Source organism: Carettochelys insculpta, chromosome 1 (assembly GCF_033958435.1).
Source record: "Carettochelys insculpta isolate YL-2023 chromosome 1, ASM3395843v1, whole genome shotgun sequence".
NCBI classification, from domain to species: domain Eukaryota; kingdom Metazoa; phylum Chordata; order Testudines; family Carettochelyidae; genus Carettochelys; species Carettochelys insculpta.
In genome coordinates, this window is record NC_134137.1 from 72,174,076 (window position 1) to 72,194,286 (window position 20,211).

The 20,211-nt window shown below is 45.5% G+C and overlaps 1 long non-coding RNA gene across 1 annotated transcript in view; it reads right to left on the minus strand.

Annotated features, from left to right (window-relative positions):
• Positions 1-15,535, minus strand: part of LOC142005300 (uncharacterized) — a 68,519-nt gene extending 52,984 nt beyond the window's left edge. The window contains exons 1-2 of the long non-coding RNA XR_012643090.1: positions 15,457-15,535; positions 14,362-14,456 (exon numbers count right to left, since the gene is read on the minus strand). This is a non-coding gene — a long non-coding RNA (uncharacterized LOC142005300). The remainder of the gene's footprint in view (positions 1-14,361; positions 14,457-15,456) is intronic.
• Positions 15,536-20,211: the final 4,676 nt, after the last annotated feature.

A 20,211-nucleotide genomic window follows, 5' to 3' on the forward strand; every position in this document is an offset into this window, starting at 1 on the left:
TAGAATAATTAAGTATTCACATGGGTACAAGGAAAAAAGTTTCTTTTTCTTCTTCTTCTTCCCAATGGAACAGGTGGTTAGATGAATTCTGCAGCTCCTTTTCACATTTCACAGTGGCTGGTCTCTCAGGATATTAAAAAAATAAATAAATAACCCCTTCAGTTTAATTCAAAGCAATATTACAGATCTTAATCTGGTATTTTTGTCATATATGTTTGGGATATCTGTTATTTCCTAGGGACCTAACCACATCTGTGTGGAAATTCTTAAATGTTACAGTAAGAGAAGCAAATGCTGACCATAAGATGGTCTGTCTTTGAGTATCTCTCCAGGGCTGTGGCCACACTAGAGAGTGATTTCGAAATGGCTTACCCCTAGCGGTTATTTCGAAATAAGCCATTTCATAATAAATGGCATGGAAGCGACTATGCACAAAATGCAGATTGACGTTGTGCTCTGCAACATCGAAATGACTCCCAGTCATTTTGAAATGGAGCAGGTACACTGCCACAGCTTCATTTCGAAATAACATGGCAGGAAATGGTGAGGGCAGGGTCAAATGGCCGACAAGCCCTTCCTGGAGCTCGGGCAAGCCAACCCCTTAAAGGGCTCCTCCCAAACACATCCCCTGTGCACATGCTGAGGACCCTGGCTGCTTGCAGCACTCGATTTCCAGCAAAGCACTCAGCAGAGCCTTGGTTAGCCACCACCCTACTGCCTGCCATTGACCCACAGCACTTCACTGATGGGGACACCTAGGACATCATGGCCAGCCTGATGGCCATCCTGACAGCACGCCATATAAGGCTACATGCTGCCCGACACGTGGCCATCGTCCTGCAGGCTCACCCCATGCTGCATCCGGAGCACTCCCTGTTCCAGCCCCACCATCACCTCTGGCGGTACCCCATCAGTGGGGAATGGTGGGACGACATCATCCTAGGAGAATGGGATGAAGACCAGTGGATCCGTAACTTCCAGATGACTTGGGCCACCTTCATGGAGCTGTGCCATTGGCTGGCACCAGCATTTCACCACCAGGACACCCGCATGCGGCCCGCACTCCCCCTGGAGAAATGAGTGGCAATCGCTCTGTGGAAACTGGCCACCTTAGACAGCAACCGCTCAGTTGGCCACCAATTCGGGGTGGGGAAGGCCACCATCAGGGTCATCCTCCTTGCGGTAAGGCATCCAGGGCCACACACCCATGGTGGGTTCCTGGGGAGGGGGGTACCAAGGTGTGGGGCCCTGGGGAGGGGGGTCCCATGGAGGGGGTTGCCAGGGAGTGGGGCCCCCATATGCTACCACACACTCATGGGCGCCTGTGCCCTCTACCCTACAGGTTGTCGCCGCCATCAGCAGGATCCTCCTGCGCCGCCTGATCCGCCTTGGGGACATGGATGCTGCCATGGCCAGTTTCCAACAGCTGGGATTCCCCAGTTGCATCGGTACATTGGACAGCACCCACATTGCCATCCGGGCCCCACCCACAGCCAGGGATGGTACATCAACCACAAGGGCTACCACTCTGTTGTCCTCCAGGCCCTTGTGGATGCCCAAAGACGTTTCACCAATGTCTGTGCGGGCTGGCCGGGTATGGCCCACGATGCCTGCATCCTGCGGAACTCATGGCTCAGCCGCAGGATGGCAGAGGGCTCCTACATCCCCCCATGGGAGCTGCTGATGGGGGATGTGACCATGCCCCCGTGCATCGTTGTAGATGCTGCCTACCCACTCCAGCCCTGGCTAATGTGCCCCTACACGGGACACACCAATGAGAACCAGGACCTCTTCAATGCCCACCTCAACCATGCCAGAACACCGTGGAGCGGGCATTTGGCTGTCTGAAGGCACATTTCAGGTGCCTCCTGATGCGCCTGGAGGTAGGCCTGCCCAGTGTGCCCATGGTCGTGGGCGCCTGCTCTGCACTGCACAACCTTGTGGAGAGCAAGCAGGAGCTATTTGTGGCACACTGGGCAGCCGAGGCTGTGCCGCACTATGAGCAGCCAGGTGCAGTCCCATGTCGCCAGGTGAACCGGGACATGGTGCGTGTGCGGGAGGCCCTCTGGGAGACCTTTGCCCGGGGGTCCCCATGACCTGGCCCTGCTCACTCTATGCAACCCCCCCACCCAGTTCTCACACCTGCCTCACCAGCACCGCCCTTGCCATCCCCACCCGAGGCAGGACACATACACCGTTAATGAAATTCAAGTGCTATGTTTGGAACAGAAAGAACATGTGACTATTTACGGGGTGGGGGAACTATTTACATCGGGGATGAGGGTGAACTATATACATAGGGAGGTGGGGGGCCTCAATCCTCCATCAGAGTGCTGGTTGGGAGCCACGACGGCCCCTGGAGCCACGACCGCCCCGGGCCCAGGGACCATGGCAGGGCCGGGATGGGGCAGGTGGAACAGGGAGGTAGGACTGGACTGGGGTATCTAGGAGCTCGGACTCGTGGGAAGGATGCGGGGGGAGCCACAGATGGTCAGGGCTTGCCTGGCCACAGCAAGCGTGCCAGCTCCTGCTGCTTGGCTGGGGTCATGCTGGATGGGAGCAGACCTGCAAAGGCCAGGGGGGCAAAAGATGTGGGGGGGGGCCTGGGGAACAGGGAGGAGCTGAGGAAGAAAGAGGTCGTGGGGAAGAGGGAGAGACTGGGGCAGGGGGATGTGGCAGGGAGGAGGAGGGTACTGGGGAGGAAGAGGGGGCTGGGCCAGAGGTGGGTGCTGTGGGAAAGGACATCCATGAAGCGGGCGGCTGGGCCAGGTGGTTAGCCATTCCTGCAGCAAGTGGTTCTGCTCCTGCCATGCAGCCATGTGGATCATCTGCCCAGCTGCGGCGGTGGCTCCTCCCACCACGGTGCCCAGTCCAGGGAGGTGTTGCCCCTTCACCCTCCTCTGCTAATGTGGGGCTCCCAGGCACATCCAAGGTGCTGGGGTGGCTGGCAGATGCCGAGGCTGTGAAGACATAACGTGAGAGGGTGGTGCCCCTTCAGTCATGAGCCTGGGTACCGTGGGCCAGTGGCCTTGTCCCCACCACCATCCCACCCTGCTTGTGGGGAGGGGCTCTGGGATGGCCCGTCTTCTGTGGGGTCCATCAACGCGGGGCCATTAGAGTGGTTGCCCCAGCCCTCCTAGGCTTCTGACCCTCATGGCAGCCCATGGCCCCGTGGGGGCCCCACCCGGCAGTGATGATGGCCATCCTTGGGTCCCTGAGCCATGGCCGTGTGCCCAGGCCTGTACTGGCTGCGTCAGGGACCACGCCTTCCCTCGCATGACCAGTGCACCCCACGCCTGGTCCTACCTGAGGGTTCCTCGGGTGCTTCAGGAGAGGCCTGGGTGGAGGTAGCCTGGCTAGGGCCCTCGGAGGGCTCGACCATGCACAGTGGTCCCACGCTCCCACTGTCGCTGTCCCCAGTGCCAGCAGGCACTTCAGGGTCTGCAGTGGGGAGGGGCATCAAGGGTCCTGGCTGGGGCTCCTCTCCCTGCATCTCCAGCTCCGCCGTTTCCAGGGTCTCTTCAAGTGGTGCATCCTCCCTCAGTCCCAGCAGCTGGTGGAGCTCCTTGAAGTAGGTGCAGGTGGCTGGCGCTGCCCCTGACTGTCTGGCTGAGACCCTTGCTCGGGCATAGCCCTGCTGCAGCTCCTTCACTTTGGAGTGGATCTGGTCAGGGGTCCGGAGGGGGTGGCCCCTTGCAGCGAGGTTGCTGGCGAGGTGGGTGAAGGCGTCCTCGTTTCTCTTCCGCCCCTCCATCTTGAGCAGGATGTCCTCCTCCCCCAGACAGCCAGCAGGTCCTGGACTTCAGCTTCCAGCCAGAGGGCCCCCCTCCTCTTTGGGAGCTGCCCAGAGCCCTGGGAGCCCCACCGCTTGGACCCCTTGGCTCCACGTGGATCCTGGTGGTCTTGGCTGCTGGCCATCAGTCTGGCCACAGTGAGGTGTCACTTTCTGGGGGTGCTAAGGAGTGTTGTCTGGCCACTTCATGCTCCTATGGCTGCCAGCACACTCTCAGCTTCCTGCATGGGGTTTCTGTGTCCCTGCAGCTTTAAGGCACCCACAGCTGACAGCCATAGAGCTCTGGCTGCTCGTGGGAGGGGATGGCTCTGTGGAGGACTTTTCATTTCGAAATGGCAGCCAGGGAGTGGTTACACACATTTAATTTTGAAATTAACATCAAAATGAGGTGTTATTCCCAAAATAGGAGTGAAATAACGATTTCAAAATGAACGCCTTTTAATTTTGAAATTAATTTCGAAATGAGCAATTGCTGTGTAGCCGCTCTCCTGCTCATTTCGAAATTGCCCCTCATTTCAAAAATTATTTCAAAATGAGCTGCAAGTGTGGCCACAGCCCAGGTGGTGTTGTGCTGGCTTTAGCAATTTGCTTCTCACATCCCTAGGCTTTTATCCAGTCCTATCATGGATCCCCCGCTCCCACCATATATTTACTTCTGAGATATAACCATGAATGAACTGGTGAGGAAGACATGCCTATGTCATAATTTTTCATGATCCAAGTCAGAGGAGGCAGAAGTTGAAGATTAAATAGAATTTACATCTAGAGTTATGAGTTACATGTCTCAGATTGGCCATTAGGATTATTTTTCAACAAAAAATAACCATTGAAAAGAACTGTCAAAAGAAGTTATGGATTGTCCATCTTTTCATGTCTTCAAATCAAAATTTGAGGTCTTTCTGAAAGCTATATTTAAGCCAAAATTATTGGGTGCAGTACATAACTAATTGGGTGAAATTTAATGTAAATACAGATCATACTAGTTAATCCCTCTGTCTTTAAATTCTATTAAACACTTTTCTAGATTATTCATGCACAATTGTTCATAGCAATCACTATTTTCTCCTTATCAAAATTATAGAACAAATGTGTGTGTGCATAAACATTGTTCAGCTTTCCTTTGAAATGATGAAAGCTCATTTCTGTGTATCACCTCCCTCAGCTCTCAGGAGCAATGGTCCTATAGCAGTTTGCTTTCAGTTTCTTTAGAAGCTGATATATTAACTGCAGATTCCCTACCAATTGTTTGCTTATTTATTTGCATTTCTTCTTCAGAAGAATATGGCATGCCCCACAACTCTTGCCTGCTCTGAGATAAAAAAATAGATATTCAGGATGAATTAAGTACCTATAGGATGGTAGTTAGTAGGATGTACTGAGTTTATAGTTGGTAGTTGACTGGATGTGCTGAGTACCTTGACAGAGGGGTTCAAAATTAGAGAGCCCCGCTCATCTGTGGCTTGAAGGAGGAGAGAAGACTTCTAACTTTAAGACTCTGAGAGAGACTCTGAGGGTGCATCTATGCTAGGAAATAGCTTTGAAGTTAACTTGGGCACTACTTCAAAATAGCTAGCAGAGAGTCTATGCACTTTTTCCCTTACTTTGAAGTTAACTTCATGGTGCTACAGTTAACTTCGAAGTAGGGAGCCCAATTTCAAATTCCTTACACCATTCCCAGGAATGGAGTAGGGCTGTACTTTGAAGTTCAGCTTCAAAATAGGATATGTGTAGATGCTCAGCTTTGAAGTTGCTTACTTCAAAGTTGTACTTCAAAGTAAGCAACTTTGAAGTTATTTTTGTAGTGTAGATACAGCCTGAGAGAGTGGCCTGGCTGGAGCTATGAATGGTTTGTCTATCAGGGCCAAGCTGAGATAAAGTCAGATTTGTACAGGATTAATGTGTGGATGAGAGACTGCTGCCTGCTGGACCCTCCATGAGGGAAGGTGAGTCTGATGTGCAAATATTTAATTTGTCTCTAGCAACCTTCTTGCTTGTACTGAATGAATCTTCTGCAGGTGCTGTCATCCCTGATGGAGTAATATGAAACAAAAGGTCCTTTATTTTTGCTTATACCTTACTGGAGAAGTGTACACTCCTGCATTGGAGATGGAAGAATCCCAAGCATTGTTATAGGCTGGGTACCGACTGGCTAAGCAGCAGTACAGTGGAAAGGGATTTAGGGATTATAGTGGATGAAAGGCTGGATATGAGTAAACAGGATTCCCTTGTAGCCAAGAAAGCCAATGGCATATTGGGATGCATTCAGAGGAGAATTCTGAGCAGATCTAGAGAAGCTGTTGTTCTTGTCTATTTGGCACTGGTGAGGCCACATCTGGAGCAGTTTGGGGCCCCCCAGTAGAGAAAGGATGTGGATGTGCTGGAGCAGGTTCAGCGGAGGGCGATGAAAATGATTAAGGGGCTGGAGCACATGATGCATAAGGAGAGGTTGAGGGATTTGGGCTTATTTAGTTTGCAGAAGAGAATACTGCAGGGTGATTTAATAGCAGCCTTCAACTTCCTGAAGGGGAACTCTAAAGTGGACAGACAGAAACTTTTCAGTGGTGACAGACAGAAAAAAAAAGGAGTAATGGTCTGAAGTTACAAAAGGAGAGTACGTTGGATATTCAGAAAAACTACTTCACCAGGAGAGTAGTGAAGCACTGGAATGCGTTGCCTAGAGAGGTGGTGGAATCTCCATCCCTAGAAGTTTTTAAGTCATGGCTTGACACAGTCATAGCTAGTATGACTTAGCTGGGGTTGATACTGCTTGAAGCAGGGGGGTTGACTCAATGATCTCTTGAGGTCTCTTCCAGATCTATGGTTCTGTGATTGGGTGTCTTGTCCTGAGTTTGAAAGGTAGCAGGTTAGATGCCAAGCAGCTCCCTTAATTACAGCTTGCATTTCCATCCAGGTTCCTCCTTATTCTTTTTTTCTGCAGAAAGGCTATTTTAAACTTTGTAGAATTTTGAAATTTCTCTAGTGTTATGGATGAAAAATTTCTTTTAAGCTTTTAAGTGTATAACCTTGCTCAGTAATCAAACATAATTAGATATTTGTTGTAAAATTTCTTCCATGAAATGGTAAGATTTCATATTTTATATTGAAAACCTCATGGCATTAATTTCTTTAAAATATTATGTATTATCAAATTTGGATTTATGTGTCTTATATCTTAGAAACAACACATCCTCATCTGAGGCTTCATGTAGGCCCAGCCTTTTTTAGCTATGTATGTTGCCACAGCCAGGCATAAAATGGAAATAGAATGCAGTAATACACTCCCACATTCTGCCCATAAACAAGCACTGGCTACCTTAGAAACTAAGATGACATGACACTTAGTAGTTTCTGAAGGTCTTCAAACTGTGATTAGGAGTATTATCGTTTTTAGCATGCTTTGATCAGGGTAAAATTGTTGACCGTTGACATTTTAATTCACCACCATTAGAGTCTATGTTGACACTATACCTAAAAATGAGCAGTGTCACAGTTTAGCATCCACTCTTGGCCATCCACCAGACTGCTGTAAAGGATCTAATTGCTGGATCCACCATGTGTTTTAACACTTCAGAATCTGAAGAGAGCCTAGACTGCTTTATCAGAGCACAAACTTCCATGGGCAAAGCCATACATATGACTAAGTGGGTCTTTGCCCGTGAAAGCTTATGCTGCAATAAATCTGTTAGTCCATAAGGTGCCTCAAGACTTTCCATTGTTTTTGCGGATACAGACTAACATGGATTCTGAGGATATCTGTCAACCAGTCAAAGCTCATTAACTAAAACTAAGTAGTATGTATGTGTGGTGGGTCACATCGGGAATGGTAGAGACACAGAAACATTCACGGCACCACAGTTTTCATGGCAACAAACTTTCATTGCCAGAAGAAATATTAAGCCAAGAAAATACACAAAAGATGACTACAAAGTTATTTTTATCTTTAAAAAGGGCAAACATAGGGGTTATGTCTACACTACAGTGATCTGTTGACAAAAGTCACTGCCAGAAGAGCTCTTCTCACAAAACTTCTGTTGACAGAACACATACACACACAAAAGTGAATTGCAAAAGCAATCTGCTCTGTTAACAGAGAATGTCCTCTATCTCTATAGAACAGCCAACCAGAAGCACAGCAGATAGGGCTGCCTGGTGTCCCAGAAGCCCTGTCTGTAGAAAGAGGCTCCCCCAGAGCATCCACACAGCTTTTTAGTTGACACATTCTGTCGAGAAAGACAGTCTGCCTTATGTGGGAAGCCGAAGGCTGACAAAAGTGTCACGTTCTGTTGACAGCATGTGGACAGAAAGTAATTTTAGTGTGGATGTTTCATGGGTTTTGTCGAAAAAGCTCCCTAGTGTAGACATATTGTTGTAGTCAAAAGTTGTCTCAAGTTCAACACTGGATTTTCTGAGTACAAAATATGCTGACGAGATATCTGTTAACCACAAGCAGTTTATTGCTCTGACCAGCTTTAGCAATAAACCCTGAACTAAAAACCAAAAGCATCATAGGAAAGCAGCATCTCACATCCCTTTGGCAAGTTGGGGACCCTGGTCAGCTGCGGATGAGTGGGAGTTCTTTAGCCTTCTGAGGCATCAGCACCATGGTCCACCGGTGAGGTCCAAATTGCATTGGTTTCTGTGTTGCTTATATACAGTTTTTCTGCCTCATTATACAGTTCTGTTAGGTCACTCAACATTTATAGTCCTTCCTTAGCTGTCAGTTATTGATCTATTATTGGTTCTGTTACTTCTTGTTCTTTAACCCTGCTTATGTGTTTACCACATCTCATCATGCAAGATTGCTGCACGTTTGTGCCCTTCCTCTTATCTCTATCTACAAATTGTTCTGCTACAATGCCACCACTTATCTTGTTTGATAGTTTTTCCCCAAGGCTTGTTCCTGGCTCATTAGACATTGGGTGGCAGGTGCATGCCACATCACCCTTAAGCTATCATGTACAAAGTTCTGCAATTGAGCACTACCAATAGCCAGGGAGTTTACAGCTATAGAAAAGGAAAAAGAAGGTAAGAAAGGAACTGCACACATCTAAACTGAAACTTAAAAAAAGGCAAAATAAGGGTATAGTTATCTTTTACCTCATGACTTTCTGTCTGAAACCCTAAAGATCCCCTTTGTTGCCTCTCCCATTTAATGGGTTTGTAGGTTTGTTACAGATTTTTTTGGAAACTGGCTATGGAAACTAGAAACTTCAACTATTGTAATGATGGCAGCAATGAGTGCGGACATTGCAGGTTGTTCAGGGATTGTAATTCTATAAGAAAAAGCAAGTGGTATTTGGGGTGCCAACATGAAGTAAGTAACCACATATGTAGAATGAGCACATTTGGGTTCCAAGTGACCAGGTGATGGACTTTAATGTTAAGGAAACAAGTTCTCTGCAGACTTCATCTGAGAATCTGTTTTACTATACAGGGAGCCAGGCATTCCACTCTGATATCCTACGTTCAAGAAAGAAAGAAATCCATTATTTTCCTGATAACTGCCAGCTGCTATTTGGCCTAATCTTCATGTTCTGATCTTACTCTCTGTAGTTCCTACAGAACCTCCTGATCTGCAGGACACCATTATTGCACTGCTTTAGGTCAACTCTTCCAGGAGCTCCCGCAACATCCTATCAAGCTACTTCAGTCAAAGTCCCTCATTCTGAGTCACCTCCTATTTGCTCAACAGGAAAGAGGAAGTCCCAGGGTCACTTGGAGTAATATTTTTCACTTCAGGTATAAAATATATTTTCCTCTTCTGGACTGACTCTAATAAACTCTCTCTTTCAGAAACACTACTTGAAGTAAGCTGACATCATGAGAACAGCTTAACATATTTGCTGAGTATAGCTGTCTGTGCTTACAATCCTGGGTTGGGTGAGGAAATGTTATGAATGCATGCTAACAACTCATCATAATAAGTACATGACTTAGATATGAATTTGAACCATGGCTTCATTCTATATGACCAGAAAACTGTGTGTTTCACCTATAAAAATCCCACTAGCAATTGGGTGCATATCACAATCTGTATCTTAATATACATCCATGTACATTCCCCCACCTCCCTGCTGCAGACAGGACTGGTGGCTATCTTGCACATGCTCTTAATGGAGCACCCAATATGGCCATACTGGCAGGTGTGTCTGCCTACTATATGTATACGTTTGGAAGAATATTTTAAACTTGCCACTGTTTGGGATCAATTATTTATCTAGACAACCATCTCCTCTTTTTAGGCTAATTTTTACTCTTTTAAGCATCATCCACTTCCAAAGCAGCATAAGATCCTTTAAGAGTCAGCAGCTTCATGGCCTGTCTCTTCCAAGTATTGAATCTGGATTTATCAGCTCAGGAATGTAGGCTTGCTGAGCTAAGCCTGTGCCAGGAGTTAAACCAATTGTCTGGCTGATAAGACTGTCACAGACAAACCAAATGTAATGTGTGGCCCTTAGCTTATTCATCCAGCATGTGGCTATATGTGGAGGTTAACACATCAAGGCTTATCCCCACTCTGACACTCTGAATGCAGAAGGCTCATAACAGACCTTTAAAATACCTTGTCTCTATAGGCTTCTGCTTTCAAGCTTCCCAAGGTCACAGCTTTCCTGACCCTGAGAGGTAGTTGACACCACCCAACTGAGAAAATCCCCTTTAAAACAAAGGAAGACACAGCTGGGATGTCTCCCTGTGGGTAACCCCAACCTCTTAACTCTCCTTTAGGAGAGAGCTTGAAAACAAAGAGGAAGGAATTAAGCTGTAATCTGATAGCTGACCTTTCAGTCTTAGGCATTCCTATACACCAACTCTTCTCTAGGATGCAGGAATCAAATCATTGTCTGTAACAAAGGTGATTTATTAACAAAAAAAAGGTTTACATGATTAAAGAATACTTGGTTGCTAGTTGTTACAGAGCAGCAAAAAAGATGGTTTAAAGCACAGAAAATTACATTGCTGGGATTCAGTTTAAAAGTTACAGTGTATACAGAGGGGTACATCAGCCAGCCTGAAAAGTCACGCACCAAACCCAAAATAAAAAAAATAAGCAGACTGCATCTGACTAAATATTTCCTTTCTACTGACATATCTGTATGCCATCTCATTGTGGACTGGATATTTATGGAATTCCTTAAGCCTGCTCAGGTTTAAACATCTCTCTTATCCAGCCATACAAACAAAAAGCACCCCCTCCCCCACCTCAGGAGGTAAGTGTTTCAGGTCAAAATATTCCCCCTCTCTCTTCCCATTGGCTCACCTGGCTGCTTGCCAACAGAGAACCCATTCCCTCTGAGTTCAACCCTTTACAGGTACTCATTCAGGACACATCTAATCTGACACGTAAACTTAGACACCGATTTCTGTACAGTTTAACATTTTTAGGGACAATTTTTGTTCAGCAGACCTAAGGGAGCCTTCTTCTAGACATCAATCCAACATATTCCCAAACAAACAAGAGGGGCTTCTTCAATTTAATATTCCACACAGGCACTTTAGATTTTTATTGGACTGATATAATTTAGTATGCGTTTCCCAAAAGGGCTTGTCTATACCTGCCCCCAACCTCGCAGGGGACATGGTAATCAGGGTGATGGGAGATTACTAATGAAGTGCTGCAGTGAATATGCAGCACTTCATTAGGCTAATTTTCCCCCACAGCAAGTTTGAAGTGTCAAACTTCGAAGTGCCATCACGTGTGCAAAATTCTGGGGAGTAAAGGCACTTCAAAGTAGCATGGGCACTTCAAAGTGCCCATGGATACATGCATGCGGGCACTTCGAAGTTTGACACTTTGAAGTTGCCATAGGGGAGAATTTGCCTAATGAAGTGCTGCATATTCACCACAGCTCTTTGTTAGTAATCTCCCATCACCCTGATTACCATGCGCCCTTCGAAGCTGGAGGCAAGTGCAGACAAGCCCAAAGTGAAGTAGTTCCATCCACTTATGCCAGTGAATTTTCTAGTTCTCATGCCTCTTTGGGAAAAGAATGGCTGATGGAAAGAGAGGTGGAGAAGGCAGAAGAAGCTTAGCTGCAGAACAGACCTCTTTTCTTGTGGTTTATTTTATACTGCCGTTCATTCTAACTTTGGTTTTACCATGTAGGGAATCAAACATTTTCAAAGAATAACACAACTGAAGAGTGTTCACCCTCCCTTGCAGTGATTTTCCCTTCTGCCCAGATGTATATATTTTCTTCAGCTGCTGATCACACCTGGTTATGGCATTCTTTTGATCAGTTCCTGAAAGAAATTTGCAGAATTCTCCATGCCACAAGGACGGCGCTTTTCTTATGTGCTAAAAGGAGAGTAATTAGCAAAGGATTATTGTTGCTACCTGTCTGGCTAGCCTGCAGGAGAATATGCCTCTTCTCACTCCTATACGCTAATATAGGCATTCTCTACCTGGGGCTCACAAACAGGTACCAACAGGAGGTCAGCCTATCTTTCCCGCATTACTTAATGATAAAGAGTCTTAGCTATTTCCTAGCTGGGTGAGAGCAGGGTCCTAGGGTGTTTCCATCAAGAATGGGGAAGAGCTCACAAAATGGAGTAAGTTTGAAAGCCGTCGTGTTGATACATTTGTTCTATAAGGTAAATACACACAAATTCATTATTATGTAGTATCTCACCATTACCCAGCAGAATCTGATTCTCCTGGGAAGGAAACCTTTCTGTAGCTCTTCCCTACACTGTGTGAAATACTTTTAGAGAAGACCTCTGAAGAACTTTTCACTAAATGTTCCTGTGGCATATCAAACATTAATTAATCTGTAGCCACATGCTAATATCATGACAAAGTAGATACCAAATAGAAGACTGTCTTGCTATTTCTTAAGCATCCAGAAGAAGAGTCTGAAACATCAAGAAACAATATGCCAAGAGGCCACCCATCATCTCAGAGCCCACACAGTATTTCTATGCCCTTTTCTGAACATCCTTCTAAACCAAATACATGATCTCCCCATCTGTTCAATACTCTACTGTGCACCCAGTGTCTGTGGGATAACTGTGTGACTGGATTTTCAGAACAGAGGGGCACTTAACTATCTAAAAACTCCTACTCACATGCTATGTAAATACTTATTTTACAAGTAAATGGTTCTGAAAGTCTGCTTGTTTTTTTTTTTTTAAATGAAAGCTCAGAAGATTGAGCCTTCAAAGATGACAACCTTCAAAAGAAGTATCTGTTTGCTGGGTCACTGCCAGCCCACCTCATTCTAGCCCTGAACATACTTAGTAGTAGAGGGCAGAGTGCACCGTGCTAATAGGCAGTAATGGAGTCTTATATAATCATACAAGTCCCAAAACGAGAACATTCATTAAAAGCCAATATTGTATTTTCTTACAGGGTACTCTGATGACTAGCTTGTACGAAAACGATAGTGTTACTTTGTTTAATTGCATTCATTTCTTTGGAAGCCTGAAACTAAAAACTGTAATTCCACCTACATCCATTTTCTCTGTGTAAAATAAATATTCTCCTTACAGATTCACACAGGAGAGTAAGAGCCATGTTACAGAAATTGCATTTAAAAAATCTAATCAGTAATAAAGGACTTGAGGAGGAAGAGGTGCCAAAATGCAAACGGGCATAAATGGGGAGGGAGAAAATAGGTCATGTTCAGGATTTTTCAGCCTTGATAATGTCTCTGGGCATTAGGTGCAAAGGACTATATTTTCAAACATGCAAATTACACTCAACCAGATATCCCCATTTCCATTCTTTTTTAAAAAGTGGGGGAAGGGAGGAAACACATCTACTTGAAAACTGCAAATGAACCTGCCTGAAATTGCACCTCTAGGCATGTTGGGTGCAAACATAAGTGATGCAAGGAGTAGCAAACTCTTTCTGCCCTGTGCCAGATGATGGTGCCTTTGGCACTTTCAGAAACACCCTGGGCACAATTAGATCACTGAGAGGTGTGCAGTAGAGGAGACTAAGGACACGAGTAATTCTCCACATTTTGAGACATAGCTGTAGTGCTCCTAAGCACAGTGGGCTTGAGCAAGTATAATCTCCTGTTTGTGACAAGCAGGAGGAATAAGGGATTCTGCTGCCTTGAGGGCACAGTGCCAAATACGTGGTAAGACTTGAGGAGAAAAATAGAAGGAAAGCAGATGTCTGACACTTAGTAGCAGAAGGGAAACCTATAGTTTAGCTATAGAAATGAAGAGATCCCTTGAGAGATTCAGGTCTCTATGAACAATTGCCAAGACAAACATACATTTAACCCCAGCAAAAGCAAACCTCATCCCTTTAGCAGGCCTGACAGCAGCCCACACTGGGCTGGTGTCAACTTCACCGATGGTAGTCTATGGCAAAGGCATGGGATGGAACAATAACACTGTACATGTTTCAGAGGGGAAGTCATATTAGTCCATAACTTTGAAAACAACAAGCAATCCTGTGGCACTTTAGAGACTAACAAGTTTATTAGGTCATGAGTTTTTGTACCTCTGCCCAAGGGTGAGGGATATATAAGTGACTCTGTGGAGTCTGCTTATCCTATTTCATATGTGGTGGTAACTGGCAGCTGGCACAAATTAGGAAGGCGGATTTTTATTACCTTGCATGGACAAGCAAGCTTAACCTCATTCTGACTCCTTCAAACATTGTGAAGAAAAGCAGTTCCATAGATGTGGAGTATTTCTTCTTCAGCTTCTGTGGAGAAAAGAGATCAAACAAATGAAAAGCTGTAGAAAACAGAGGTGCACTCTTGGACTGGGAGACAGAGAAACAGTGGCATTATTACAACCGTACACGCTGAGGCTGTCGGGTCAAAACAATAAGAGGGTCCCAAAAAGCTTTCTATCTGACAGATATAAATGACACACCACAACTAATATTTCCCCCATTGAGGAAACAAACTGATCCCTTTCCCATCCGGTATTTCCATAAACTTTTCCTCACAAACCCTCCAAACCTCCCCAGTATCTATCTAAAGAGCAAGAGGGGTAGTGGTGATGGTGATTCTCATGCACTTTCTCTTCAATTCTCACAAAGAAGTAGTAGCAGAACTGATGGCTTTTCTGTAAAACAGTCAAGGCAAACACATGAAAGTATCTTAATTGAGAGAGGAGAGCAGAAACTGTATTATTATAGCACCTAGGAGCTGCACACATGGTCCATAGTCATCCTGAGATAAGTACAACAAAAACAGCCCCTGCCCAACAAGCTTGCCGTCTTAGCAAAAGACAAAACACAACACACACATACAGACAGAGGCGTACATGGAAACAGTATTGTCACCATGATAGGAAGTGGTCTCTGCACCCCAGCATTTAACTGTTGTCAAGCTTTTTTGTTGGATACATGAAAAAGGAGAGTTTGAAGGAGGCTAATGTGTGACTTGTGTGGATGTTTACAAGGAGCTTTTCCCAAAGGTGATGAATTGCATGGGAAAAAGCACAATGCTGTGTGTTTACATACCAGGCTAAGATGAGCGAAGGCTGAGCCACAGATGCTAGACATAGATTTATTCCTCAGTAATCAAGATACTGCCAGTAGATTTTCCTTTTCCTGTGTAGAAAGACAGGGCTTCTGAAAACTGATGGAAGTTGGATAGAAGTGGCAGGCTGCAGCCTGCTAATTTGAATGATTCCATCTGCAGCATAATGGCTCTGCTCAAGTTGTATTTAGCAGTAAATGTGAATTGCCATACCTTGGCCAGGTGGAGAAAGTCCACTGTCATAGGGACATTTGGATCTATCACAAAGCCACTATTTATAGGTGCATTACTTCAGACGGGAGTGGCTTCATAGCAGTAGAAGGAACAACAGCATTCAGCATCGGGCTTCAAAGTACATATATAGTCTTGAGAAGAATCTCATGATTAATAGCAATTGGAGAAGAAATGGGGAGTCATAAGACTGGCTGAGGTTAATTCCACAGATATTAAATTTCACAAGCTAATGTATGACAGGAAAAAATCTTGGCGCAGATCCTCAGCAGTCGACATATCTTCATTGACTTGAATGCAGCTATGCTGATGACAGTTGTGGGAGATTATATACTGTAAAATGCCTTCTTGGAAACATTTTTCTCATTGTCTCTGATCAGTAGTAGCCAACCACCAAGCACAAACCACAGATAGTTCATTCTCATAGCATCTCACAGATGCATTTTGAAGTAGATTTTCTGGCATTAAGTTATTAAATATTTTGCTGTAGAATGTCAGTTGTTCATGTAGTACAGTCTATGTCAGAATATATTCATGGATGCACCATAAAGGCTCTTGCGAAGCCATTATGGTGTATTGTACTAATGATCCATAGATAATGAAAGTGTCTCAGTCACCTCCATTTACTTCACGATGGATCCTTCATACTAGTTCCATTGAACATAATAAATTTGTTTTCCTTTCTGGAAATAAAAAGTAGACATTAATTATCTCTCAATTACAGCAATACTACTAATGAACAACATGCACTTACTCACTGATTTTATTAAGCTATTGTGATCAGCTCAAATGTGGTCAACCAACAGGAAAAAAATGTATCATTGTCATCAGATAAATTATGTTTCAGTGTTGGACTAGGTTCCAGTCTTGGCTCCAAAGGCAGTTGGTCTGTTGATATAGACACTAATTATGAATGTGTTACAGTAGCTCACACTCTGCTGTGACAGTAGAGGACCCAACAGGAGCTGCATTATGGTAGCTGTTGCACACGTGCAGAGTTTGAGAGAGTTCCTGATATAAGGTTAAAGTCTAAACAGACAAGACAAACAAATGAGTGGGAGAAGATGTGGTGAGGGGCTGTCTCAGAGAAGGCCCGTAAAAACATGTCAATGTTGCCATAAGTAAATACATAAGGGCTATGTCTACACTAGCAACTGTCTTTCGAAAGGGGGATGCTAATGTAACACTTTGGTAGATGCGAAACTAAGTGGGAGTGAAGGGTTAATGAAGACTGGGGGGGGTCCTTTTGAAAGGCCCCCATCTACATGGGCAACATGCAATTCAAAAGTGACACATTTGAATTGCTGCGACTGGCATTATGCTAATGAGGCACTGCGTATTTATGGTAGCACCTCATTAACATCTGCCAAAGGGTCTCATTAGCATTCCCCTTTCAAAAGGTGGGGGCTAGTGTAGACATAGACAAGATCTCTTCAGTATACTTACAATAGGGAATAGCATAAGTGTACTGAAAATACTGAGGTAACTGTAAGTTTTAATGTGTATCCAGTGCAGAAAAAATGATGATTTTTTTAAAGCTAGATTCTCTTTTTTACTTTCTGTCATTTCTATTCTACTGATTTAAATATTTCAGCACAAAAGACAAATTGTCCTGTGAAAGGTAAACCAATATGTTCTTTACTTTCTCAGTGGCAAAAAGCTTTGGATCTATTTTCACAGTCCTAAAGTTCACTGTTGCTGTCTAAACAGTAGCAAGGTCTAATTTCTTCCTTCTTGCCTAGGGAATGAAACTGTAGTTTGAATGTTATGAAGCAGATACATTATCCATCCATTCCAATCACTTGACTGGCTTTGCTAATGTGATGAGGGCAGGAAAAGTATTTGCATTTGTTCATTATAGCTGGGCAAATGGCTGACATTGATTGGCTGCCAGTACTGAAAAGGAGATTATAAATCATAGTGAATAATCATTAGGGCAGACAGAAAATTAGACTGACTTTATAGCCTGGGGCTTGGGACCCAGATGTGGGACATACAAGTTCTTGTCCTTGTTCCAATGACTTTTTGTACAAAGTGGAACTGTTTCAAAGGAGAATATAAGAGACATCAGATCAGAAGGTGATGATGGTTGATTATTGCTGATTTCTTTAGCAAGGGTGTTACTAGAGCTTTGGGTCTACCTTTTAGGAGACTGTGTCCAGCATCCTCACGCTGCTAGTAGCGAGGTATTCAGGACTAGATATGCAAAGATTTGGGAAATACAATGCTTAATGCCTAGGAGCACTCAATGGAATCCTATGACCCGTGTTAGGTACCATGATGTCCTGAACAGTGCTGGGGTAGAATTATGCCTATAAGAAAAGGAACTTCAGAAGCCAGCAAGCAGAGTGGACACCTGCCTCATGCAGTCAGAAGTGATGTGCAGGAGAAAGGGACTTAGGACCCAAATTCACAGAGGTACTGAAATAGTAAATTCTCTCTGATCTGGGCTTGAAGCACTGGACTAATGGCTCAGAGTAAGGGATCTCCTCATGCTCAAAATTCTTACTCATAAACCCTTCCCTAGAGTAAAGCATATGATTTTTAGTAAATGCCCTAGGTGTCCCATGTTCTTTCTCTCAAAAAACAAAGCGTGCCCATGCTAATGGGTTTAAATATGCCAAAGCAAGCACAGATGGGTTTCAACCAGATCCTCCCCTATGCTAGGTGAGTACCCTAATCAGTAGGTTGTTGGGTGTCCTGGACCCTGTTCCCATTTGAGCGAGGCCAAATCTGACTGCCTGTGGCATAGCCACAAGTGGGCCTAAGCAGGCCATGGCCCACCTATTTATCATCCAAGCCCGCCCACCTCCATGCACAGCTCTGCCTGACTGGACCTCCTGCCAAGGTCTGGGGTTGGTAGGTCACCATATTCCCTGTCCCAAATACAGGACAGGGAGATATAAGGGGAGGAGTAGCTCCACCAAGCCCTGGAGAGCCAGGAAGGAGGTGGTAGCCACCAGCATTCCCTGGGACCCCTGCGGAAGTGGCAGCTGCCATCCCCAACCCTGAAGCTCTGGGAAAGCCATAGCTGCTGGCTCTTCCTGAGTCCGGGGAAAGCAGCAGCAGCGGTAGCCATCACCCACCTCCCAGCCCCAGGGAACCATAAGCCCTGGGAAAGCTGAAGCTGCTGGGAGCCCACCAGGAAGCTGCAGCCACTGGTTCCCTCCACCCTGGGGAAGCCGCAGCTGAGAACTCCTGGAGAACTCCCACCAGTAGCTGCACCTGAGGAAAAGGTCAGCCAGAGGGAGGACCCAAATATGGGACAATTAGTCCATTTAAAAAAAAAAGTCAGGACAGCTTTCTGGTGTTCCAACTACAGGACTTTCCCACCCCATACGGGATGGATGGTCACTCTAGGGGTTGGGGAATGGTACGGGCCTCATTCCTCCTTACTCACGCTCCAGCCACAGAGCCTGGTTGGGGACTTGTACTGATCCTTCTGCCCAGGGCATTTGGGAGACAGAAGTATTGGTGCATGGAGCTTGTAAGTCCCTGACCCCGCTCCCCATCAGGAACATGGGGTGGACACAGCACCATCTCCAATCCCTAGCAGAAGCTCCACATGGATAGAGCAGGGTAAGACACTGCAGTGCAATCCCACTCGCCGGCAGGTGTGCCAAGAGGCAGGATCAGGGCAAGCACCTTGACCCCACTCCACAAATCCCCTCCCAGGTAGGATTGCTGGTGGGGTTCAATGGGTCAAGTGCCCTGACCCTGCACTGCCTAGCAACAATGCCAGATAGGCACAGCAGAGAAAATATCACAACCCCTCTCCCGGGACCCCTTCCCAACCTCTCCAAGGTTGCTTGGTAGGATGCGGACCAAACTCTTTTACCCCACAAAACAACCTCTGCCTTTCATGATTGCTCACTCCTCTGAAGTGGGGCCTGCCGAAGTGTCCTCTTCTGGCTATCCCATTGCTGAGTGTACCTATCCAACTGGACATCACAGGCCACATAGGCAGCGGGGCACCTAGTTTGAGAATTCTGCCAATGATTGGGCATGAGTGAGCAATCCAATTATTTGCTATCCATGCAGAGTCATCAGGATTGAGGACACTTTGCACATGCCAACTGGCACAAATGTAGGCACTGCATGGAGAGGTGTTAGTTCAGCAGTAGGTATGTGAAAGTCAGTGGTGTTTACATATTGGACCTATCCAGCTGTCTCTTTAAATCCCTAAGTACCTTAGTTAATCTAGCTATCAGTGCTTTCTTTACCTCAACTTCCTCCACTATGGCTTCCCAAAGTTTCTCATATCCAAACATCAGGCTGTAGAGAATAATTCAACTGCCATCTTTCCCTGTGCATGAATATTACATCACTCTAAAAATGTTCTCTTCATCTTCAGGGCATTCCATGGCTACTTTCTCCCAACCCCTTCAGCTCTTAAGAGTTCAGTGTCTTCCTCATCTGCCTTTCTGCAGTGATGAATGATACTAACTAACTGCAGTTTATTCTGAGGAACTCCAAGTACTTGCCAGACACTAACCAGTTCAACCACATGACATTACTCATGGAGATAGGGAGAGGTCCCAGATGATTGGAAAAAGCAAATGCAGTGCACATCTTTAAAAAATGAAAAATACAATCTAGGGAACAACAGACTGGGCTTATTTAGTTTGCAGAACAGAAGAGTGAGGAGTGATCTGATAGTGGCCTTCAACTTCCTGAAGTGGGGCTGTAAAGAGGATGGAGAGAGGCTGTTCTCAGTATTGACAGATGGCAGAACAA